Here is a 27316-nt window from a genome sequence, read left to right as displayed (position 1 = left end):
TCCACCTTGTCTAAGAGCCGTAGCTGCAGCCGCCCTGCTAGTAGCTGAAGCCGATAAACTCACTCTGGGTCAAGAACTTTATGTACGAGTCCCACATGCAGTACAGACGTTGTTGGATTACAAAGGAAATCATTGGTTTAGTAACAGCCGTATGACCAAGTATCAAGCAATGTTGTGTGAAAACCCAAGAGTGCATTTAGAGACTGTAAACACCTTAAATCCAGCTACCCTTTTGCCGCAACCTACTGAAAGTCAACATGATTGTTTGGAAGTAATGGATGAAGTATTTTCAAGTAGACCAGATCTTCGTGATTTTCCCATCCAGAACCCCGATGTTCAATATTACACCGACGGCAGTAGTTATGTGAAAGAAGGGATCCGCTATGCAGGATATGCAGTGACAACAATAGACAAGGTGATAGAAGCTCGGCCACTGGCGAAAGGAACATCAGCACAAAAGGCAGAATTAATAGCACTAACACGAGCGTTACAATTGGCTGAAGGTTTAAGAGTAAATATCTATACGGACTCTAAGTATGCGTTTTTAACCACTCATGCCCACGGAGCTTTGTATAAAGAAAGAGGACTACTGAATTCAGAAGGCAAAGAAATCAAGTACGCAGCTGAAATCCTACAACTATTGGAAGCAGTGTGGGAGCCGAAAGAAGTCGGTATCATACATTGTCGAGCGCATCTGAGAGGAGATGGTGATGTAACCAAGGGAAATCGGATGGCAGATAGTGCAGCTAAGCGTGCTGCTGAATCAGGAAGACAGGAGTATGTGGGGCATATAGCTGCTCTTATACCAACTCCACTGTCCCAATGGACTCCAGTTTATACAGCTCAAGAAGAGGAGTGGTTAAAGACTGAACCGGGAAAGTATTTGGAGAACAAGTGGTATCAGCTAGAAGATGGAAGAATAGTCATACCAGCATCACTAGCGGTAGAAATTGTCCAAAATTATCACAACGGGACACATTCTGGGAGAGACAGTACTGAAGAATCTCTCAGGAAACATTTCTACATACCAAGATTGTCCAACTTGACTCAGGCCATTGTACGCAGATGTGTAACGTGTGCTAAGAATAATGCAAGACAAGGACCAGTAAAGCCACCAGGAGTCCAGTTTATGGGGGGACTCCCCATGTCCGATCTACAAATAGACTTTACAGTAATGCCTAAATCGGGTGGACATCGTTACCTGTTGGTAATTGTGTGCACCTATTCAGGCTGGGTAGAAGCATGTCCTACTCGTACAGAGAAAGCAGGAGAAGTTGTAAGATTCCTGCTACGAGAAATAATACCCCGATATGGACTACCCTGTTCTATAGGATCGGACAATGGTCCAGCTTTTGTTCATCAGTGCCTACAACAACTGACTCATATGCTTGGTATAAAGTGGAGGCTTCATACTGCATATAGACCCCAGAGTTCTGGTAAGGTAGAGAGAATGAATAGAACTATAAAGAACCAGTTGGCTAAAATGTGTCAGGAAACCCAACTTAAGTGGAACGTTCTCTTACCCATAGCTTTATTGCGAATCCGCAGTACCCCTACCAGAAGGATGGGCCTCTCTCCTTTTGAAATCATGTATGGGCGACCACCTCCCGTACTTGGTAACTTAAGGGGGGACTTGAGTCAGTTGGGAGAAGGAATTACCCGGCAGCAGGTTGTAGAGTTGGGTAAGACTATGGAGGAGGTACAGAAATGGGTACAAGATAGATTACCTGTGAATATTTATCCCCCTGTTCATAGTTATCATCCAGGAGACCAAGTGTGGATTAAAGAGTGGAATAATGTACCGTTAGGGCCCAAGTGGAGAGGTCCTTATGTTGTTCTTTTGTCTACCCCTACAGCGATAAAAGTAGCCGAAGTAACTCCGTGGATACATCACTCCAGGGTTAAACCAGCAGCAGTCGATTCTTGGCAAATTACAGCAGATCCAGAGAATCCCTGCAAGATCCGGTTGAAACGCACTACTCAGTCGGAGTAACGAGGAATTATTGTGGATTACAAATTTTATTGTTACAGGTGTGAGTGAGAAGGCCATAATAAAGCCTGTCCGCTTACCAACACATAGTGTATAAGCCAGGAAAGTCTCGAAGGGACACCTGTGAAGACGAGCAGAACTCCATTCCCTGCAGCCCTCACATCCTGGAAGCTGAGGTTCCATCGCACGGACGAAGACTGAGGATGACGGCGAAAGATGTGCTTTTGATTGTGTTTATTTATATGTGTTTTTATATTCAGGAAGGTAGAGGTACCGACACTCCTAGCTGTGAGGTATGCATTAAGACTACGAGAACAGGTAACCATATTTCCCAAACCCTAATTTGGCATTCACAATACGAATGTAAAGGAGAGGTATCAAGATGTAGATACCTAAATATAGACTATAGTGTGTGCCATTTAGGAGTAGGAGAACCTAAGTGCTTCAGTCCAGAGTATCAACCTCGTACAATTTGGTTGACTCTCAGGAATGGAGATCCTCAGGGGACCCTAATTAATAAGACGGTGTTAGAATCCGTACATTCTTCGGGTGTTCTGCTATTTGATGCATGTAAGGCGATATCAAGTGGTAGAAAACCGTGGAATGTATGTGGGGATCTTAGATGGGAGAGGACGTATGGGTCTAATGATAAATATATTTGTCCCAGTAGTAAAAATAAATATGTGAGTCCTAGATGCCCAAATAAAGACTATAACTTTTGTCCATATTGGTCTTGTGTGGGGTGGGCGACTTGGGGACAGACAGTAGATAAAGACATGATAGTGACTAAGTTGCCGACTAGCCCTTATTGTAAGTCTATGGAATGCAACCCAGTCCATATACTTATTAATAACCCCGACAAGTTCCTAGATAAGTATGGAAATTTATTTGGGTTTCAGATATACGGGACGGGTTTAGATCCTGGGACATTATTGTTTATAGGAATAGAGACTGATACGGTATCCTCCCAGACTCATCAAGTATACCATTCCTTTTATGAAGAGATGAGTATAGATAATAAGATCCCCCATAACGCTAAAAACCTGTTCATTGACCTAGCTGAAAGTATTGCCGGTAGTCTTAATGTTACCAACTGCTATGTGTGTGGAGGTACTAACATGGGAGACCAATGGCCTTGGGAAGCAAAGGAGGTAATGTCCGGTTCTGAGGCAGTTGACCAACTAATATCTACACAAGCCGATTATCATTTGAGTGTTAGAGGTAAATCTGAGTGGAGATTAAAGACCTCCATCATAGGTTATGTTTGCATAGCAAGGAAAGGAATAATGTATAATACTTCTGTAGGAGAATTAACTTGTCTAGGGCAAAAAGCTTATGATGATGATACTAAAAATACAACTTGGTGGTCGGCTTCAAATGTCTCAGAACCATCTAACCCGTTTGCTAGATATGCCAGTTTAAAGGATGTGTGGTTTGATTTATCCATCACATCTACCTGGAGAGCCCCAGCAAATTTGTACTGGATCTGTGGTAAGAAAGCCTATTCGGAGTTGCCACAGGACTGGGAAGGGGCATGTGTGTTGGGTATGCTCAAACCATCCTTCTTCTTGTTACCGATTGAAACAGGTGAGACTTTAGGTGTTAAAGTGTATGATGTGAATCATAGGAAGAAAAGGGGACCCTTAGAGATAGGCACCTGGGAAGATAATGAATGGCCTCCCCAGCGTATCATAGATTATTATGGGCCAGCCACGTGGGCAGAAGATGGTACCTTTGGTTATAGAACCCCAATTTATATGCTCAACCGTATTATAAGATTACAGGCGGTGGTTGAGATTATTACTAATGAGACCTCACAAGCACTCAATCTTCTAGCGAAGCATAATACCAGGATGAGGACAGCAGTGTACCAAAATAGATTAGCCTTGGATTACCTTTTGGCAGTAGAGGGAGGTGTATGTGGGAAGTTTAACCTGAGCAATTGCTGTCTTCAAATAGATGACGAAGGGCAAGCAATAGCTGAGCTTACTAGCCATATGGTTAAACTAGTGCATGTGCCTACTCAGGTATGGAAAGGGTACAATCCAAGTAGTTGGTTTGGTAGCTGGTATGAGTGGTTTGGAGGGCTTAAGGCAGTGGTAGGTGGAGTCCTACTGATTTTACTGTTGTGTCTACTCCTGCCGTGTCTTATACCCTTAGTAGTTAGGTCTGTGCAAAGCCTGATAGGAAGTATAGCAGAGAGGAAGGCTGCTGCACAGATAATGGCGATATATAAGTATAAGGCTCTAGATCAAGGAGAACCAATGCAGGAAGATGAGTGTTAAAAGATTCACATCATAAGATAAGTCTGGTCTGGTTCATGGTAACCTGAGGTATATGCAAACCAAGGTTAAGTGATGCCTCAAGTAATTGTGAAATATCAGAGGCATCAAAGGGGGGAATGTGATGTAATTCCAGTAAAATACAAGTTTAGCAGGCTAAGATTGCCACAAGGCATATGTATGTATATGTGTTTGTAGTATCAGTTAGTTAATTACACGTAGCTAAGATACTGTTATCACTGTACTGACCAGGTGCAGGAATGTAAGAACTGGAATTACGCGTCCCTCTCCTTTGTATCAGATGAGCCACGTGGTTAGACCGGATGGATGAGTTTAGACTCTATTTATTAAATAGGTTAAGGGTATGTGTGGGTGTAGTTAATTGTGGGAGGAGCTACAGTGCTATATAAGGAATGTACTCTATGTATTCAGTACTCAGACTTTGCTGTATTTTGGTGACGCTAGTCCCTCTGAGTCCCGATCGGTGATCCAATAAAGAATCTCTTCCTTCCTGAAGAAACCTGTGTCCATCTCTCTGTGCTTGGCTTCCGTCAGTTTCTCCGGTATCAGTGGCTTTAAATGAAATAATGGGTGGTGGACTCAATTTTGCCTGAAATTGAGGCAAAATGTGGTTCTTTGTTGAGCTCATTTGCATAGGCCTACCCAGAATCCCTTGCAGTAGCGAGAGCACTGTTAAAGTGATATTTCTGTGGGAAAAGCAAGTCTTATGGCTTGACTGGTGTGTGTATTTGTGTTTAGCAATGTATTATATATATATATATATATATATATACACACACACCAACACATACATAACTACATAACGTCTGAATTATTCTTCTAAATTCTTCTTTGCTTCAGCCCCCACCCAAAAAACAAATCCAACATCCTGAAAGATCAGATCACAAATAAACACATGGAAAAAAAAAAAATCAATGAAAAATCCTGTAAATATGTGCAGCATGTATCATTATAAGAAGATGTTTTTTCATTAAGGTGCATGTCAAACTGAATGTACTGGACAATAACGTGGTAAATCAGAAGGTTTTGAAATATGTGCAATATTAATCCAGAATACATAAAACTTGGATTATTCTAATTAGATCTTATATTTTATATAGAATATCAGATTTCAAGGAAACAAAATACACACACACACATTTTACTGTAGGCCTGAACAAACACTGTAAAAGGGTCACTTTAAGCACATGTATTAACACCACCCACTGTCAGACATGTATTGTTTTTTCCACCCCCTCACTGCTAATTAATGCCCGTGTGTGCATGTGTGTGCATAGCGTAAGGTTATTATTAAAGTGTCCTCTGTTGCTGTAGGTGTTATTTGCAGCTGTTTCTGTGTAATGTATTTCTTGCTGAGCTAACAGGATGTGCATATGTACTGTTCAGTTCCTGTTGGTTACATAAACACTCTGAACTGTAAAACGTTTATTGGAGAGATAACAGCTTATCATTAGTGTTGTAAATTACGATGAGAAAAGCTTTATATCTTACATCTTTGTCATGGACTCTGGCTTTCTTACAAGTCTATGCTAAAATCCATAAATTATTTAATGTAGTTTTTCCAGTGCTTGATTATTATCTCGTGTTTGTAAATTGATTTGTCATTTGCTTTTCTTTTTCATTTTCTTTGTTTATGTTATGTTACATTTACTGTTTTTGCAATAGAATCGACAGATATGTGATGTAACCTATCACTGCTCACTGCGTATTTGGACAAGATACAATCAATCTGGTTTCAAAGTATGGAAGTGAAAGCAGATGCAACCTATTAAGATATCAAGTTACGTAAATGGGAAAATCAATCTAAACAAAAAAAGGAAATATTAATTTGAAACCTTTTTTTAAGTTTTTGGACTAAACCCTGATTCACTATTATTTTTTTTAAGAAATTAATATATTCCTTCATTGTCAGGTCATAATAGCTCTGAGATGCAACCATTTGAAAAAAAACAAACAAACAAAAAAAACCACTATGTAAGCCCAGACCACTTCATCTCAATGGGTGCAGTCTCCTTGCGGTTTTTCCTCTTTCAAAGTACGACATTGCTGTTTTGGACTTTACATTGAGAGGTTGTGGCTGTCACTATAGTGCTTCCACAATCACAATCAAGTAAGATTTAGTTCTTTCACATTTGACATACTCCATGATAAACATTGTATTGACTGAGCCTGGCATTTACCGCACATGTGCGGTCTACATTGCTTCACTATAACAAACATTTGATTGGACAAAAAGTCAGCAAGAAGCATAATGCTTGATGGTGAGAAAAGAGGTGGATCAGGCTGCTGCCATTTGCCAAAATATAACTTAAGGCAAGTGGCAAAGGGGGCAGTATAATTATTAAGATAAATGAAGCATAAGGAAAGGAAAACTCCCCTCACACTGCCCTCAACAAAAAGCAAGAATGAAAGGGCCACCTTAAATAATCAGTCTGCTCTAATATGATTTTATAGTTGAACCATGTCAATCGATTTCAGATAAGTATGTGTTAGTTGTTGGCTCTTCACTTTTATATCATGCAGTTCCCAAGTTTATCTATAGGAAATATAATTGTGTCTGCATTGGGTCATACTGGGAGCATGATCATTGATGTGCGCACATGTACAGTGATAACTTTTCCTAATCACAAATTATTCATTAAAGAAACAGAAACCAGTGGAATAGGCATGGTCACATGTTACTTCAAACTTAAAACATTAAAGAAAATCATGGTTCACTAAACTGAGCCTGGGAACAAAAATACTACAATCTATTTAAATCATCATGCATCCCTGGAACAATTCAAACCCTAATTCCAAAATAGCACTAGTTTTCGTATTGTTCCGAACTTCAGCTCGTCCGAATTTGAAGCGTTCGGGTGATCAATCGAAATCAGGATATCCGAAACAAAAATGTACCTGAATCCCGAACCAAACGAGTCATGCAATGACCAAACAAGCTTGTTTGGATCAATATTCTGAAGTAAAAAAAAAAAGGTAAAAAAAGATGATTGATGGCTAAGGAACAGTCACTAAAATGTTAATTTTATTTATAGATCAAGTGGGAAGTGAGCAATAGAGGGAAGAAGGTGGATAAGTAAAAAAAGATGTATATATTTCCATATTATATATTTAATAGATAAATATATCTATTTTTTTATACTGCTCCTCCTGATTATTCATCTGTTGGTTTCTTTTCAATTGATATGTGAACCAAATAACAAGAAAATGCTTCTATCCGTGTACTGCAAAATACATACATGATATATTGTGGATATGTATTGCAGTACACTAATTGTCCTTATTTTGCTCCCTTTTGGTTCATTGGATTTGTTTTCCCTTGTAAAGAACATTGTACACTGAGAAAAGGTTTGTATACCCAAAATGTTTATGTTATGCGTCGTCTTCATTCAACCCAGGACATACTTGAAAACGAGAGAAATCGCAATGTATCCATCCTGGTAAAATATTTTATAAATAAATAAACTTAGTAGAACTTAACTTCGTTATGAAGGCCCATTCCTGAAATTGAAGGATGCAATAAGTGAAGGTAAGCTAAAACCTTTACAAGACCTTACCTCATCAGATACTCACACAGGGGTCCAACTTTTCTTCCCCAACCAGTTGAAACACTTTATCAAAACTCAGACACTACTCCCAAAAGAAGACAGACCTCTTACCGGATTTGAGCGTCTATGCACTGTACACCCGCCAAAAATAAAAACTCTCTCCTCCCTGCACTCAATACTCAGAGATGCTTGCCCACAAACCCCTCCTAGCTACACACTAAAGTGGACAAACTGCAAATCAACTTTACCACACAACAGTGGCGAAACGTTTTTATCTCCACACATAAATCTTCCATTTCAGCCCATGCGCAAGAATGCAATTTTAAACAATTAACCCGTTGGCACAACACGCCCTCTAAACTTCACAGATTCTACCACACATTGCCAGACTTATGCTGGATATGCAATAATTCAAATGCCCACCACACACACACACACACATCTGGTGGCAATGCCCAATGATATACAAATTTTGGAAGAGGAATCACACTATCATACAACTGATTTTCCACAAAACTTTTCCCTGCGCCCCTGTTCACTACATTTTTCTCCTACCCCCCCGAGAGCTCATGAAACAAGAGACAGCCTTGTTCCGCCACCTTGCCATGACAGCTTCCAAGTTAATACCAAAATATTGGAAACAACCTAAACCACCTCGAATTCGAGAATGGATATTGAGAGTAGAAAATATTAAATTAATGGAAGAAATTACCTTAGCTAAACAAGGGAGATATGGTAAATTTAACTCCATCTGGGAACCATGGAATGAATACACAAACCACAAGCCCCCCCCTGCCACAGCAACTTACTTTCCATGAACCTTAGTTCACGACAAGCGTATATGATCAAGTTTGAGACGAAAAATCGAGATGCCATAACTACCTAACAATCCAACTAGCCCTAAAGGAACAGTCCTGACCCAACACTTTACCTTTCCATCCCCATCAACCCCCCCTCCCCCCGCCCCCCCCCCGTTACTCACCACTGAGTCTTGGTTCTCCAATCTATAGCAGAAACTTTTTATCATCATCATCATCATTTACCGAGAGATGTTCTACTTATATCACTTATTGTTTCATTTTTACTACTTAATAGTTATAGTATTGATTTTTGAAATGTTACCAAATGTACAAAGATATGCAAAAACAAAAACAATCAGACAGAAAGAAAGTCTTCAAATTTCGACAGCTTTGCACCCTACTTTGGAAACTAGGATACCTCAAATACGAACTGCTAACTTCTCACCCCATATCAACCGATGTATTTGATATTCTGTAAAAAAATTGTACTGTTTAAGATTGTGAAATACCAAAGTTGGAATCTCGCTTTACCAATGTATATGAACAATTTTGTATAAAGAATAAAACAAAAAAAAAAACGAAATTCTGGCTTGCGCAAAATTAAATAGATTATTTGGAGTACTGCATTCTTGAATTATTATCTTGAAACCATAATATTCGGTCTATTATATACTAGCTTCATATTTTGCCATCCTGAAATTACCACCAGCTGACCTGCACTAACTTCTGTCATCAATTTAAGCCAATATCTCAACATCATGTTCTAGAGAGTGACAAGTAGTGTAAGAAAGTATTTTATTCACAGGAGACAACCAGCAATAGTGATAATGCATGATAAAAAAAAACTAATAATTTCATTTTTTTAAATTCAAAATGCCATATGTTATTCTAAGTATGAACAATGTTGTTGTAGCTTACATTTAATTTAAAAGTTTAATCAATATGCTACCAAAACTACCATATACAGTATTTTTTGCCTGAAACCTGAAACCTCATCCGGACAGAATATCTGCTCCTCTACAAATCAACCCTTTGATATAAGTCCATTTACATCTCAGTCTAGCATTGCGTTGCACTCCATTAAAGGAATAATGGCACAGCATTGAAGTTACAATAATGCAGAAGCACTCAACCATGAAGCTGTTTACTTACTTTTCCGTATTGCTTTCATAACTCAACATGCAGAGAACTGTTTTACAAAAGTTCATGGAGAAAAAAAGAACTAAGGACAGACACAAGAACAAAATATGCCACATCAGAACTTAGCTCAGAATGTGACATTCACACACACACACACACACACACACACACACACACACACACACACACACACACACACTGGTCTAGTGGGTGCACTTTTCAAAACTGCTACCAAGTCAGGCCACATTTCAAAGTTGTTCTGTTCACCGCTAAAATACAAAGCAGTTTTCAAAGTATACAGAAAACTCTTTGAAGCGCACATTAACTTACGTGAATAATAGACACAAAGTAATGACATTGCTACTGTTTAAGTGACCCAATTTTAATTACAATAGACATCTTATTATCCAATACTTTTCTCGAAAATTAGATGAATAAATAGCAGTGCTTTTATCAAGAAAAGGCACATTTATCTTTGGCTAATCTTCAAGAACATGCGGTGTCCCAGATGTCATTACCCAACTTAACGGTACATTCTACTGCCCAAAGTACCACAAAAATAAAACTCAGTATTTTGTAGATATATCCCAAATGAAAACATGCACACATTTAATAATAATTTTTTTTCACTGGGTGTATATCAATATACAGATTGCAAAAGCGTCAGTGATCTGGGCAATTGCTGCTTCTTGAGTTGAGCTCCACTGAGATAACCACACCAGGAAGTAAGAGGACCTGTTGCCCGTTTGAAAGCCTTGGGAGTGGGTAGCAACATTAATTTATAGAAGTGTACATTTTATTGAAATCTGCACTTTATGTAAATAGAAAAAATAGGACACACTATTCACACAAAGTATTTCAGCAAACTAAAGTGCCTTAGAGGTCTTAAGTGTCCCTTTAATGGTACTTGTTTACTGATTTTGGAAAATTTAAAAGTCTCAGTTGGGGGGGGACACCAGAGAAAAGTGCAGTTTGAGCAAATATTTACCCCACCTCACAGTGCACTAGCTGAGAATTCCAGAGGATGTCTGTCCATACCCGAAAGCTCTAGAAGAATTCTGCATCTGGAGAGCCTGGTTGGTTGTCTTAATATGCAGCCCGTTTTCCAGGTGCACATGCTCATTGAGATGCCACACTCCCGCAGTGGTGAGCCAAGGATTAACAATACCTTGTGAACTGTAAACTATATTTTACACTACAATGTCTGATCCTCTAGACTGTAATATCTTACCCTCAAGACAGTAAGCTCTGTAGGTTGTAAACTCATCTCCTGATAACACAGTGGTCCAGAAGTGTTACCCGTACTCTTCGTAAAAATCCAGGGATATACTTACTGCAGGCAGTTTTTATGCGGCAGTATATTAGAAGCCAGTTGGTGCAACTTAAATATAGTTTATACATAGGAATACTCAAGTGAAGTACAATTTTGTAACCAACACCCAATATCCCTGCCCAAAATAAAATAATATTTAAACTACGCATAGCAATGTGCATAAAGCAGACATTCCTCACATGCAACTGCAAGACAAGCCTTCTGTGTAAAACTGCTGAATCTAACAGTTGATCCGTAACAGAAGTTACTTTTCTAGTTACTTAACTTCTGCACTTGTCTTGAACTAAAAAAAATAATGTAAGTAAAAAGCTCAGAGAATGAGAAACACACACAAAAAAAAAAATATCTTCCCAAAGTGGAACAAAACGCACATACTTGCTATTGTTGTGCCTGTGAATTCTTTTTCCACTGTGCAATTCCCGATGATGTAAAAATCACTAGTTAGGGTGAACAGATTTTCTTATGCTGAGGCGTGCAGAATTCTCTCAAAATAACAAGGTATCTATTAAAGTTATTGGCATATTGTAGAAAGTTTAGTTGGTTGTTTAGACGTACATTATTAGTATAGATATTGCAGACAAATTGTCGTAGTCTCTTGAAAGTTATGTTTGTGACTTTAAGTTTCCTGTCTGTTGTATTTCTTTAGCACTCTTGTTTTGGGTGTTCCCATTGCAATGAGTTGCCAAGTCCAGATGTACAACACAATACTTGCATCTCCTAATCCGTATAATTATAGATGCTTATCTAGAACTTAAAGGGGGCTGCTAAATAAAGGTCTTTTCAACTTTAAAGCTGTTATTGAACAAGGACATTGCTCACACTGTATGAAGAACACAGTGCACTTGGAAAAAAAATATTCTTGTAACGACACAATGATTCCCACTTGCGTTTTGGGTAGTGATGTCATGTTAGTAAATCTTCTGAAGCATGTCAGTGCCTGAGTTCTCTATTCTATGTACAATTATGTGTAAAAAAAAAAATTTTTTTCTTTTTTTTAAATGACTTATTGCCTTCGGCGAGACAGGTTTATATTCTGACATTGGTAATATTATATAAAAGATTTTTTTTTGTAAATGCAGAACACCGGAAAAAATACATATCGTATCAAATGTTACATTGCTAAACAGTGAGCTTTTAGGAGATGATAATCCTCTCACAAAATTGTTATATGAAATAGCTGAAATATATATATTCCATGACCAATGGAGGCTGGTGAAGTTTAAAGATGGTAGGGTGCTGCCCCTGCCAATCTTGTTGGACTCTACCCATTTAACTCCATGAGATGCTATGTCCTGTTCAGAACCAGCTGCATCCTAAATCAATAAAAAGGATAATTTAAACTATAGAAAAAATGACAGACTAACATTTTCTCCAATACACTGTTATCATTAGTCCTTACAATGCCAATAGATTTGTGGTTTTCCTGTTTAGAATAACTGGGGGTAGTTGGACCTCCAATTCCGTCAATTTTAGGTTACATTCAATCAGCTGACTACTCACTACAATGTACTACTAGTAAGTAAATATTTCACTATACACTAATGCTTGGCATTATATGTTTCACGAGGAAGGGATACTGGGAACTTTTAGCGCGAGGAAATATGGCACAATACTCTGTACCAGGATAGCTAACCAAATTAGTTTTAGCAAGATTGAATGTTTGACTCAATGCACATCTTGTAACAGGTTTCCATACCTGGATGAATCCATCCAGGGTCCATACCTCTGTGGCAGGTATGAATGAGTGGCTGTTCTTGAAGCTCGTATTGTAGATCTGGAGAAGGGAATTGCAACATTGAGACAGATTGACAATCTTGAAAGGGGTCTGCTGCTCATGGAGTAGAGTTTAGTGAGGGCCTCTAGTGGAGTGGGAGAAGATAAGGACGCTGGAAAATGGGCACGCAGCTGGGTAACAGTTTCACGTGGTGGCGTGATGGTAGCTAGTCCCGACATTGTGCAACCAAACAGATTTGCCCATTTGAGTGGAGATGTTGGGCGTATCAGCTCAAGAGCAACAAGTTTCTGACAGAGAGGAAAGATTATTGGGAGGGGCTGGGAATGACAAAGTCATAGGAAATGCAGGGTCCTAAAGAATGAGTTAATGAAATTAGAAAGTAAACTGAAACAACCTCAAATGTAGTGTTTTCAGAGAGATTACTTTTGCCACGAGGTACAGTAGAAAGGCAGCAGGAGATTAGAGAGGTTTATGGGTGACTAAAGTCATGGTGTAGGAAGGAGGGTTTGGGCTTTTTAGAACCCTGGTCTGATTTTGTGTTTGGATACAATCTTTATAGACGTGATGCATTGCACCTAAACAGAAGACTGTCTGCTGAGCTGGGGGACAGGATGGCTAGAAAGCTCGAGGAAATTTTAAACTAGTGGTGGTAGGTGGGGCACCAAAATCTACAAAATAGAGATAGGACAGAAGGGAGATAGGCTTTGGCTGCGTACAAGAGACTTATGATATTATTAAATGCATACTTAGTAATACAACGGAAACATGGTGGGATGAGACACATGACTGGGCAATTAACGTAATTATTGGGATAGAAGGACTAGTAGTTCAGCAAGTGGAAATCAGGTTTTTGTACTTGTTAAATGATACCTTCATGTCACAACTGGTACAAGCACCAACTAGAATCTGTTTAGTTTAGAAAAATTACACCTCAGAGTATTTATGATATCATTATACAAAAAGAACACAAAGGTCACGCATTTAGACTGGAAGACATAAAATTAACTCTACGGCAAAGGAAAAGCTTTTTTAAAAATTGTATTTACAGTAAGAACAATAAGGATGTGGCATTCTCTGCCTGAAAAGATGGTTTTATCAGAGTTTGAACCAATGTTTAAACAGCAACTAGATGAGTACTTGCAAAAACATAATAATTTAGGGATTTAATTTTCAAGCTGTGGAGTGATGGCTTCTTCATCCAATGAGAGAGCTGATTGACATTCTGGAGTCATCATGAAGAGAATTTTTTTCCTAGTTTGTTGCAAAATTGGAAAATGCTTCAAACTGTCTTTTTTTTGTCTTCTTTTGGATCAACAGCAAAAACAAACGTGAGAAAAACTTAAATTAACGGACATGTCACTGTTCAGCCTCTGTAAATATGTAATAAATAAAGCAATCACTTCTCACCAACTTAATATTAATACATATAATGGAAGGTTAAAAATGTAGTGTTTCACCAATAAATCATTCTAGTGTTTCAGTACATTTGGCATTTCTTTCTCAAAAGGAACCTGGTATGATATGGTCTATAAGCATTACTTGAGAAAATTCCAGTTATTTCATGCTATAAAAGCAATATATTTCTATAGCAATGAAAGCCATTTAAATAAATTGCTATCTTTACCATCAAATAAATCTGTTCAGGTATCACTCATCCCATTGCAAGACTTGAATATGATGCTATACCATATTAACGAATAAGCCTTGCCAAACTTGTATAATTAATGTTTTGGTCTAATTAGGTCACAAGGAAAAGATAAACACATGCACCTCTAAAAATAAAGCAATCAGCAGCAACCATCATTTGGTTCCCATTCTGCTCTCTCTACTAATTTAGAATTTTGCTTCAGTATGTTTCTGGTGGAAATACAATTTTTTTTTTTGTACAAATGTTTTGAATGTAGAGGAATCACTAAAAACATCTCCCCCTTGACACCACAATCCTCCCCCCTCTCCCCCTCCCTCCCCCCCAATTATATTTTGTAATGAAACCATAATAGTAGCTGTAGTAGTGTTAATTTTGTGGACTAGCAATTTGAATCAAATTTTTGTTGACTTAAAACCAAACAATTCGGATGACTAAAATACGACAAACTAAAATGGCTTTTTAGTCAAAATACTATGACTAAAACTAAATAGAAATTTGCTGCCAAAATTAACACTGCAAAGAGGGGCTGTGGCATGGGCAAAAGAGACAGACCAGGGCTTATGAGAGAGATACCTAGAGAGGCTGGGACGACACAGAGACACAGAGGGGCTTGGGAAGAGGTAAAAAGAGACAGAGGCTTTAACGAAACCAATTCGATTTTAGTCGTGTTGGCAGTGGCGTACACACAACCCATGGGGCCCCGGTGCGAAAACTGATCCGTGCCCCCCCCTCACTCCCCCCCCGCGCGCTTACTCTGCGCAAACTCGCGGTGGGCACCTGGTCAGAGGGGTCACAGGGCTGTGACCACTGCGACCGCAGTATGTACGCCAGTGCATGCAGATAGACATACACTTAAAGGACCACTACGGACACCCAGATCACATCAGCTCAATGAAGTGGTCTGGGTGCCAGGTCCCTCTAGTTTTAACCCTGCAGCTGAAAACATAGCAGTTTCAGAAAAACTGCTATGTTTCACTGAGGGTTAATCCAGCCTCTAGTGGCTGTCTCATTGACAGCCGCTAGAGGAGCTTCTGCGATTCTCACTGTGAAAATCACAGTGAGAAGACGCTGAACGTCCATAGGAAAGCATTGAGTAATGCTTTCCTATGGGCGGTTTGCATGCGTATTCGGAGCTGAGTGGCGGAGAGATCCCCAGCGCCAAGGGTGTCCGGCACTGGAGAAAGGTAAGTGCTTAAGACATACACACTCTCATGAACAGACGCATACACACTAGCTAACAGACACACACACTCAGTGACAGACATACACACTCACTCACAAAACACACACTCACTAACAGACACACACTAACACACACACTCACTAAAACTAACAGACACACACACACACACTCTAACACACACACACTATAACACTAACAGACACACACTCACTAACACACACACACACACACACACACTCACTAACACACACACACACACTCACTAACACACACACACACACACACACTCACTAACACACACACACACACACTCACTCACACACACTCACACTCACTCACACACACTCACACTCACTTTTTTTTTTTAATTTAATCCCCTCAGCCTCCCTACCTTTAGAAGTGCTGAGGGGATTCCCTGGGGTCCAGTGGTGGTGGTGCTGCTGGGCGGGTTAACTGGCTGGCGGGCGCACGAGGGAGCACTTTTCTCTGGGTGCTCCCTCTTCAGCTCCCTCGCGCGCCGCGTACTGATACCGGAGCCGGAAGATGACGTCATCTTCCGGCTCCGGTATCAGTGCGGTGCGCGAGGGAGCTGAAGAGGGAGCACTCAGGGGAAAGTGCTCCCTCGTGCGCCCGCCAGCCCGGTCATACCACGGCCAGCCTCTGGGGGCCCTGAGGTGGCCGGCTCCTGGGCCCCCCAGGGGAAGAGGCTGGCCACAGTGGGTACATACCAGGTCGCAGGGCGGCCGGGCCCTCTGGTGGGCCGGGCCCGGTCGCAGCCGCGACCCCTGCGACCCTGGTATGTACGCCACTGCGTGTTGGCTAAAATCTACAAGAGATTTAGTCGACTAAAACCAAATGACTAAAACAAGACTAAAACTAAAATGGCTTTTCAGCCAAAAGACTAGGACGAAAACTAAATTTCAATTTGCCACCAAAATTGCCTATTGCCTATGTCTGAATTCTTTATATGTAAATGTAGATCCTAATTGCTGGATTGAAGGGTCTGCCTTGCTGAGAATACTACGAGTTCCAGTTAACAGCAGCTGGTTTATGTACAATGAAAAACACATAAAACTGCTAGTTGTACATACACCACCTCCACAGTCTATTAGTTTTATTAATAACACCATTAACAATGTTGTCAGTTACAAAAGTTTGCTAATGCCCAGCAGATAGAATCAAGTGCTATTGTCCGCAGCTATATTACAGAGCATGTAATTTTTCTTCATTCTTCAAGTGTTCATAGAAATAACAAGCCTTAGGGGAAGATTAACGGAAGCACTTTTGCGTGCCTTTAATTTCTAAATGTTTTGAAAAGGAACTTATCTGAGACAGTTAAAGTAGCCACTGACAGCTATTTCAAGAATCATGTGACATCATATATTACGTTTGTTGTAGGGACACTATTTCAAAAATGCATTCAAACAATGAAACAAAAATAAGTAACCTTTAATATTGACATGGTTTTTGTTTGTCAAAATGTATGTTACTCTCTATGCATCTCAGAGGGGACAATGACCCTACTTAATTTAAACATATATATCTTTTGAGAATATGCATTGGCAGCAACAGGGTGCTGCAACCAAAATCACTATTTGTTATTGGCTTCTTTTTTTTTTTTGGTCTGTTTGTTTAGTATGAATTAGTGTGTATTTAAAGTGATAATTAGCACTAATGTGCTGCATACATGGTCTAGTGCAGGCATAGGCAACCTTTGGCACTCCAGATGTTTTGGACTATACCTCCCATGATGCTTTGCCAGCATTATGGGTGCAAGAGCATTATGGGGGATGTAGTCCACAACATCTGGAGTGCCGAAGGTTGCCTATCACTGGTCTAGAGCTTTTAAGAGCTCTATCACTTTCCAAACCATCGTAAAGATGGAAAAAATATTTTATTTTGATTTTTACAATTATTATTTTCAGCATCTTATTGGTCACATTTTAATATGCAAGTGGAGATCAGTTTTCTGTTCTAAAAAGTTGTCTAAATGTGAAGAAAATACCAATAAAAACAACTGGACACTTTTTAAAACAGTACAGTTTGAGATAACTTCCATGAATCCAAGACCTTTCTCAATTAAAGTGGAAAATGCAACGACACACATACACCGTGGATGGTAACTTGCTAACTGGAATTTGGAGCCAAAGGCAAAACAATATCAAAATGAGCAATAAAATAATATGCTCACATACGTTATGCCTGACAGTGTGCAACATATCAAAAATATTATTGAGCAATAAGAATAAATCTCATATACAGTGCAGGGCAGCATAATAGATACAGCGGAATGTACAGCTGTATTGTATATGACAGTACAGCACATATAGGAACATTATGTACAGCTCACATATAGAAGATAGCATAGCACATAAAGGGGCAATATGTACAAACATGATTAAAAACCATAATATATGCAACATCATTACACATATAGCAATATGCACAGCATTCATATACAGGAGTGAAAAGTATAAATCTCATTAAAATAAATGCACTTATGGACTATATGAAGAGATCTTATATCGAGGTCATAGGAGCAATGTGTAATATATATATCTATATATACACACATGTATAACAGAAAACACACCTCTTTTACACTAATTCCTCTGTATTTCTTAATTAATATAATATGCCTCTTTGTAATAAACGGATGCTGGTGTGTATAAGTATATATCACAAAGCTCCACAACCACACATTTTGCAGCAATGTCTTTTTAAACTGCAGTAAATGTATTAAAATATTTGGCTGGGGAAATGTTGTTGTTCTTTAAAATGGCTTATTCGGTTACAAAACTAAAACTAGGTCTTAAAATCACAGATAATCCCCAGAATGATTGGCCTCACTCCAAACAGACTTGCGGCCTCTTTAACTATTTGAAATACTGTGAGGTATGTCATCTGTAAAGCTACTACATAAAGGTAGTATAACTAAGAAAAAGCGATATGTACAGTACCCTTATTATAATGATTTCTAAAAAAAATTGCAGCATTGTACAATAGGTGGACTAACAAACAAGTATTTGCAACAAGACGAGTTGGACGCACAGGAACAGAGGGTGTTTAGTACCTTGCTCAAACGAGCTTACATTATAGAGGGTTAAAAGACAATACAACATAATACATACAATTATCATTTAAAAATAAAATAGATTGGTGGATATTATCTTTCTATAGAAGTAATAATATGGAGGGAGCCATAGGTCTGGCCTCCTTTGTTGATAGATATCTCCCTGGCAACTCCTATGTGTATATGCTGTCTTAGCAGAGTACCAGAAAATCACTTACATCCCTTTTTTTTTAATTCAGATAAAAAATGCACAGCAAAGGATTGTCCCAACCAAATTATGTGTTCACAATGTTTTAATTTGGTTCAAGAACCAGTTCCAAGCAGAGCATATAGGGTCAGTAGGCTGGGAATTACTTTAGTAGCACCAGCAGTAGAAATGCGTCAGGTCTGGTGACTCGATCTCCTAGCTGCATTTTTCCCCCATTCTCCAGTGTTCTCTTGCTGTTCTATCACTGATGTTATACAGACCTGCTTTACACTTCGACATGTTTGTGTTTTACAAATATAATTGGAGAGTTTCATCAAAGTGTGATCTGAAAACTGGTACTCCACTTTACAACTTTTGCACCACATTTCACATTTTACAGCTTTGGTAAATCTCCCCTTTGTTTTTGTTTTTTTTGCACTGCAACAGTACTACTGCTCTCTATAAAGATTAAATCTCCCAGCCAGTGTAAAACAAATTTCCTGATCGTAATTGCAGTGAATACTTCAGTATTCATTTAAACATCCGCCTTTACATAGAAACAAGAATGTTCCCACACTTTGCTGTGAATACTTATGTAGGAAAGCATTTATGGGCTACTACCAGAGGAGTAAAAGTTCTCACTGAAGTTGCTACGAGAAAATAATAATTTGGCACTTTGTTTACCAAGTTTAGATTTTTTCCAATATCAATATAGAAAATATATATATGCATGTCACAATAAACCGTATATGGTTTTGAGGATACAGCATCATATACAGCTTATATGTAAACATAATTCAGATACAACATATGTAGAATGCTCGTGTACAGTGCAGGGAAGCTCAGAAACAGCAATATGTACAATTGGCAGCATAGCTCTGATCGAGCAGTATATCCCACAGTCATATACAGTACAAGATTGCACAGCTAATAGCATAGCTCAGATAGTGTAATACAGAGCAGGATTAACCATAAGGTAACTTTAGGCAGGTGCCTAGGCCCCAGAGGTTACAAAAAGAACTCCGAACCATGCATTTGCTTCATCCGAGTTATCATCTCTATGTGGTTTATGGAAGGGTACCAAACCAGTCACCTGGCTGGGGCCATGTGGTATCTTAATGCTAGTCTGTATTAATAAACATAGCTCCCAGGTAAAGGACATTATGGCTCACGTTCAAATATATAATTTAATTTCTCATATGCATAGCTCCTCAATGTGCACATATTATGATAAATTGTCTTCGGTCTAATCCTGGGATAAAGAACTGCTTAGTTTTAGGAGGCTATAGCACATTCTAATTTTACACAGCTTCCATTGCAATATAAATTATATATCATATAGTACAAATATACAATAAAAGACAACTAGTTTTTGTTGATATATATATATTTTTTTTAGTCGTTCAGTTATTTTGGAATCTAGAGTAGCGGAACGTAACCTGGTTTTCAGACCACAACAACAGTCCAGAGTTTAGCCATTTCTAATTCTTCACCAATGGGGATACAGACAAAATCTGAACTGTCACCACAGATCCAGAGCACTTTCTTAGAACAGCAGCTGCATTATAGACTGATTACTAATTAAAGGGTTAACATAACTTTTTAAAGTGTTGCCTTGTAAGTACAGCCCTCTCCTTTTAAATGTACAGAGTACTGGTAACAAACTGGTAATCATGGTAATTCTTTTTTTGTATATATGAGACCTCGGCATAGCACAAACCACATTGCTTTGGCTAGGCTTCTAGGCTGCACAGAAGATGAATAATCCGCACAATGGAAGTAGAATGTCTGAGGGTTTCTTCAAAGCTCTGCAATTATTTATGTTCTGGTCCTGCGAGAACAATTTTTATTATTAGCAAATGATTTTGTTTTCACCTAATTGAGTTAACTCGTCTGCTGCTGGTGTAGACTGGCCAATCCCTTCTCTCTTCTTACCAGGCCTAAGGGCTTCAAAGCAGAGAATGCCAGTTAACATGCACATTTCAAATGTGTCCTTAGAGTGACCCACAGTGGTGATGGCAAAACACAGCATTCACAATATGGCACTGATAAGGGTTAATGTGTGGGAATGTAGCCAGAATAGTAAACTATTAAAGACTGAAGAATAGCAATAAAGTATGGATTGTCTATTGTGTAAACACAGCAGAAAATGCTTGCCCCTTAAAAAAGTAAAATTAAATTAATGGAATAAAAGGGTGTGGAGGGCTGCCTATAAGCACTTAAATGCTAAGGTTTTCTGCATTGTAACATTTCAGTGGACTGGAAAGAGGTTTAATCGCTAAACAACAAGTTATGCCGAGTTCACTACTAACTTACAAAATTCTGACCAAAATACTACACTTGTACACATTTGCCAATTTGAGTAATTAGTGCAATTTAAACACAATATAAAAAAAAAAAAAAAAAAAAAAAAGGAGACTTTAGGTAAACAGTAGATTTTTCCAAATAATTGTGTGATCTTTGAGATCCAGATGGTAAAAGGTTCTTTATATTCTCACATGTAAAACGAACATAATATATAAAAGCAAAACTGTATTTCAAGACTGGAAAAAAAAAAAAAAAAAAAAGGTTTACATCCCATACTCAGCATATTGGCTGGGATTACTTTTAAAGAATTAATTAATTAGAACATTCCATTGCTTTCAATAGTAACTGCTCCATGTTTAGATTTTCACCCCACAATTTCACTTTATAAATAACCCCTGCTGTGGGGGTTTAAATTAACACAGTTCTCTTATTTGTGTTTTCATTGTGGTTTTGAATTACGGAGCACTTAAGGTGCAGATGTGCCACAAGCTAGCACTACAAATTATTGTGTTAATTATTTAGATAAAAAAAAAAAAAAAAAAACAGTTACCTTATAAAAAACATATGTTAAGATTTCGGTAAACTAATTTGAATTAATCTAACTATTGAAGTAACTTATACATGTCAATTTCCAGTCCACGAGTGGCACAAACTCAATGCAATTTTAGGATGATGCATAACACAATGCCAAGTAATCCACAATATTGTTAATTGCAAAAAAAAAAAAAAAAAAGGATAAATATTAGCATTCTAGTGGGATTTTACCCCTCATGAACCACATTTGTCACCCTTGAAATGGGAGTATGAATCATGGTGTTCTAAAATATCATTAATAATTAAATGGTCTTTATCTCATTGAATGTTCTTACATAAGAGTTATCTACCCTGTAAAATGTGGCAGTCATTAAATCTGCATTCATTTCTCCATATCCCTCAGCAGATTAATTCACTAATCAGTGACATGAAAATATAGACTAAAGATAGCTCTTGTATGTAAACCCTAACTCCACTTTTTAAAGGTATAGGGATTTTTTTCTCAAAATTGGCTATTTTGCCCTAAATAGTGCAGAGCAGTTAGAAGCTCAGCATTTAGTAAACAGATCCCCTTAAAGATTAAAATTATTTTATTTCTAAAGTGCCAACAGATTTTGCAGCACTGTACAATAGGTGGACTAACAGACAAGTATTTGTCGGACGCACAGGAACAGAGGGTGTTGAAGGCCCTGCTCAAACAAGCTTACATTCTAGGAGTGGGGTAAAGTGACACAAGAGGCAAGGGATGAAACAAGAGAATATTTTGTAGGATCATTAAAGCACTCAACCCAGATCTAATTAATTTTCATAATTAACTGATTCATGAGGGGTTTCATTTTCCTAATTGCAGTTAATGTATTCAAGTGACGAGAACAGAGCTAATTATAAAAAAAAAAAATAAAAAAAAATCCAAAGGGTCTTACTTTAACCCATTGGGTACCAAACAGGTGTGGATCAGATATACTGCATTCACACAGCATTTTGTATGATAGCAAATTTAGAAATATGTATCTCATCAAATCATTACAATGAATAATGTTATATGTGGCCTAAATGAAGTTAATTCTCAAAGCACCACAACTCACTGTACAATGAGAGACCCACAGGATAACAAAACGTGTCTGCTCATCACAACTCACTGTTTAGTTAATAGACCCCCATGTCTTTCTCATCTAAATAACCTCTTAGAAGCTCTCAGTCTGGTGTCAAACACCAAGAACAATCAAACTGTTGTAATTTTGGGTTACACACTAATTGCTAGCAGATGTCTAATATTAGCAGAATTAAAAAGGAAACAAAGCAAAATGTGTCACTGAAAAGCAATAGAAACTTGAGTTTGTTTATTGTAATATATTGCTAAAAAGGTTTAGTCAAAGAAGTGCAATAAATGGCAATCCACATTTGAACCAGGTTGACTTTTGTGCCTGTCTAACCCTCTAAAACAAACAAATAAGCTAACAGTCCCCTAGTAACCTGTAGACTATGGGAAGATGTAATCAGGAAAAAGAACAACAATGTTGAAGTTGCTGTATTTGAACTCAAACATTGCAATTTTAACAGATAAAATGTATGATGTGAGATGTCTGCACATATACATAAAATAATTAGATCACAAAATAAAAATATAACAAGTTTGGCAAACTGGGAAAGAGGTCAAAAGTATGAAATGTTTATTATGAAACTTCCAAAGTGTGTTCAAAATGTTGGAGTGCAACTTTTTAAACCACTATTTAGCTCGAGTTATTTTGCATTATATGCAAGGGTATGAAGAATATTATGGTGCTTTATAAATGATAATAATAATATTTACAGAAAACTTATGCAAACTGTCACAGTCCTTTTTTTTCTTTGACTTTTTTTTTCCCCCACCAAGAGGGGATAATTATCGTGACTATTATGTTTAACATTACAATAATAAATATAATAAGTTTTTCTATTAAAATAACACATAATAAACACATCCCAGGTTCACTAAGAGAGTAAAGAAAATATAAGTATATAAACCCTGTTAAAAAGCTTAGAATTAAATAACAGTGATATAATAATTATTATATAACTAACTGACTAAAATGTACGGTTTATATTACACATACAAGTTTGTCATCAGTGATTACATATGGCTTGACCAACACTATGTAACCATAAAGGTAGCAGGAATATTGCATGCTGTCAGGATCTGGCTTTATAAAAAGGACCTTAGCAGTGCTATATTCTTCTTGCCAATGAAAAAAAAAAAACAACACTATATGTGGGGCAGGTGACCTTTACCCCTTTGGCTAAAATTCCTTTTCGGTATTGATTTAGCCATGGATTTACAGCATGCCAATTCATCAGGTCACATGAGTTATATGTAAAAGATACACTAAAAAAAAGCAAGATACCCATATGTTCCCAAGTTAGTGACATGTGTGCACAAGAAGATTATTTGTCTAGTAATCCATCTCTTTTGATCATGCCCTACCTATTGCATCCTGCTGATTCATCTCTAACAAACAAATCTTCTTAGAAAAATCAAACAGGCTTAGGCTCAGTGGAGCAGCTGAATAAAACAAACAAGGGCACCAAATGCATTTAACCACATCACATGAGCTGGAGAGAGGGTGGTCTTCACTACCAGCCTTATAAGAGATGTCTCCCCAGTTTAAAGTCATGTCCTAAATAGACTGATGATTATTCAATAGGAGCACAATGTAAGCTGTGATTTCCTGGGTCTGCTCTGGGAGAAACTTTTTTCAAAGAGCTTGGATCTAGCAGAGGCCAATTAAGTCTGGACTGATTGCCAGACCCTAATTTATACACTCCCAGCATCACTCAAACTGGTTCACTAAAAGGGTAATTGGCTCATAGGGCATTGCACTCTTTACTATTTTTAATGTACGTTTTCAGGTTATTTCTGTTCATTAAATATTTTAATAATTGTGATATTTTTTTTTCATAATTTTTCACTTGGAAAAATACCTAAAGATTTAGACATCAATATTAAAACATCACCCATGGACATGACCAGAACAAAATAAATATTAATCTTATATGGGATAATCTACCAGAGAACTGCTGCCTCAAATTCTATAGTTTCACTTCTTCCCATCAAGTGTTGTTAGTTATAGGCAAATAGTAGCAGGAGTTGGTGCAGAACGTAGTGACACTTACCTTAGAGGTCCACCTCTTCAAGAGAGTGTCTTCAATCTGCCAATCTATAGGTCCCTGGGATTCAGGCGCAAAACTCACAGTTTATGTAACTTTTTTTTTTTTCTCTGCCTCCTAGGTCTTTGAGATGTGTGAGCGGAAACAAAGTTGCACAGTTACAGAACAAAACGAACTGTACAGACAGTTTGTTGATTTCTTTGCTGAAATATCCTCCTGTGCAATATAGTTTATAAGAAGCAGTGGAGTTGGTGAGAGAGGGATGCTGTGCTGGGAGAGGCTGCTGCTGGGTCCCTGTGTGATGTGCAGTATCTGCTCTGAGATTCTCTCACTCTGATACTATAGTGCATTGGTGCAGAATGTCAATAGCAGAACACTGAGCTTTCCCCTCCCTTGTGCATAAAGCCCAGGGAGCTAACACACCAACCAAGAGGCAAGGGCACTGAGGGCTCAGCCAATCATAGACCAGCTCTCTCTGTTCACTTTCTGAATGGTACTGAAGCCCCGCCTGACTTCACTATAAAAACAAAAGCCGGGGCACAGGCAGGCACACAACCTGAGAATGACAATGGGATGGAGGGAGCGACCACTCTCTGAGAAGTTGGGGGGGGGGGGGTGACAAGGGGAGCACAAATCAGTAAAAGGGGTGAGGGGGGACTGCAAAAGGATACCAGCTGCTGTGTACAAATGCACCATGCACATAGTGTTACATTGCTTCTCATTACATGTTTATACTTCACAAAAATAAACTTAACTCTTTGAAAGGACTGTAGGGGAGGGGGGTGCAGTACTCTGCATAGAGCATTGCAATGCTGGCTAGTAATAGTAAGTGTGTATATTCATTGTATAGTGCGTGCTGTGCCTTTAAACAACCCTAGATAAACTATTAATTGAAATCGAAACTGTTTATATTATTATATGGCTAATTTGTCAACATACCGTATTATGTTACTATGTGTCTGTGTGTACACACACACACACAGCATTATTATGTATTTAAATATATTCTGTTTGTATATGTACGTATGCACATATGTACACATATATTATAAACACATTATAAATATTCAGTGATATGATATGCAGAATCACCAATTCCTTTTCTATTTCTATAGGTGGACAATAATAATCATAACTCACACCTGAAATATATTAAACAGAACTATTTTTTTTTCCAGTTTATCCATAGTATATTTCTTAAAATATATATATAAAAAGGCAGAGAGTAGAGAGAGGAAAAGAAAACAAGACTGTTTTCTGAATAAATATTCTTAGTTCTGGAGTTTCCAGGAGCCGTACCAAATGCAAACCGTTTTACAGATCGTCTGCAAAGCCAACTCTGTGGTCATCCTGTATTTATTAAAGTATGCAGGCATGAATAACATGTACAGTGAAAAAAAATAACACCCAGCAAAATATAGGGATTTACCCAGGACTTTATCTGGGGGCCATTTGCAGCTATTCTGTGAATTACCAGGGATGTATCAAATGTACAGAGAGGGGCCTTCACCATGGTTTTATGCTGGCTTTAGTTTGCAGAATTATTTCAATTTTAATAAAATACAAATTACAGAGCTTGTTTTACAGTGTAATTTATTGACTTGAACTGGAGAACATTAAAAATACTGCCATTTTTTTTTTTAATTTCAATTCATAAATTGTAAGCCACCCATAATATATTGTTTAAATTTGCCAAATCCGATTATATGTTGATAAAAAGAGATCAAAGCTATCTTGCTACACAGTAAAGTCTCCAGATTCGGAGTTGTATGGAAGAAGTAATGAGAAACAGCTTGTCAGGCACAGCAGCCCTCATAGCTCTGATCAATGACATGGAGTTGGGATAGCAGGATTTAAAGCACATGTGAGCACTTACTGCCTAATAACAGAAATGGCTACTTACTGAAGGGCATACACTGTGCACTGTGCCACATTATTAATATTATAACTTATCATCATCATCATTATTATTATTATTATCATCATCATTATTATTACGTGGGATATGTGCAGCAGTTTACATTAGCAAACATATGTATTTACTAATAGAACATACAGTTCTAATAGTGGAGCAATCACCATGGAAACTAAATGAATGTTCATTTTAGAGCTGTGCCCTAGGATTTACTTTTATTCATACCCACAATCTTATATTCATTTTGAAAAACTTTTTTCTTATTTTTTTAATTAATTTATTTTAATTTTATATATATATATACAGTATATTGCTTAAAATATAGTTTATATTGAAATAGTGTAGTGTGTTGTGATAAGGGTTACAAAAATGAGTCAGATTTAAATGTGTGATCGTCCTGCTTCTTTCCCACTGATGTCAGTATTTGTTAAAAGGTTTTTTTGTGTTTATTTTTTGTTTATTTCCAGGGCATTAAA

The 27316-nt window shown here is 37.9% G+C and overlaps 1 protein-coding gene across 1 annotated transcript in view; it reads right to left on the bottom strand.

Annotated features, from left to right (window-relative positions):
* Positions 1-25293, bottom strand: part of NDNF (neuron derived neurotrophic factor) — a 68009-nt gene extending 42716 nt beyond the window's left edge. Inside the window, exon 1 of the mRNA XM_063458249.1 lies at positions 24932-25293. The gene's annotated coding sequence lies outside the window, so the exon portion shown is untranslated. The remainder of the gene's footprint in view (positions 1-24931) is intronic.
* Positions 25294-27316: the final 2023 nt, after the last annotated feature.

The sequence above is a fragment of the Pelobates fuscus genome, chromosome 6 (genome assembly GCF_036172605.1).
Source record: "Pelobates fuscus isolate aPelFus1 chromosome 6, aPelFus1.pri, whole genome shotgun sequence".
Classification (NCBI taxonomy): Eukaryota; Metazoa; Chordata; class Amphibia; order Anura; family Pelobatidae; genus Pelobates; species Pelobates fuscus.
This window is presented reverse-complemented; position numbering and strand designations above follow the sequence as displayed.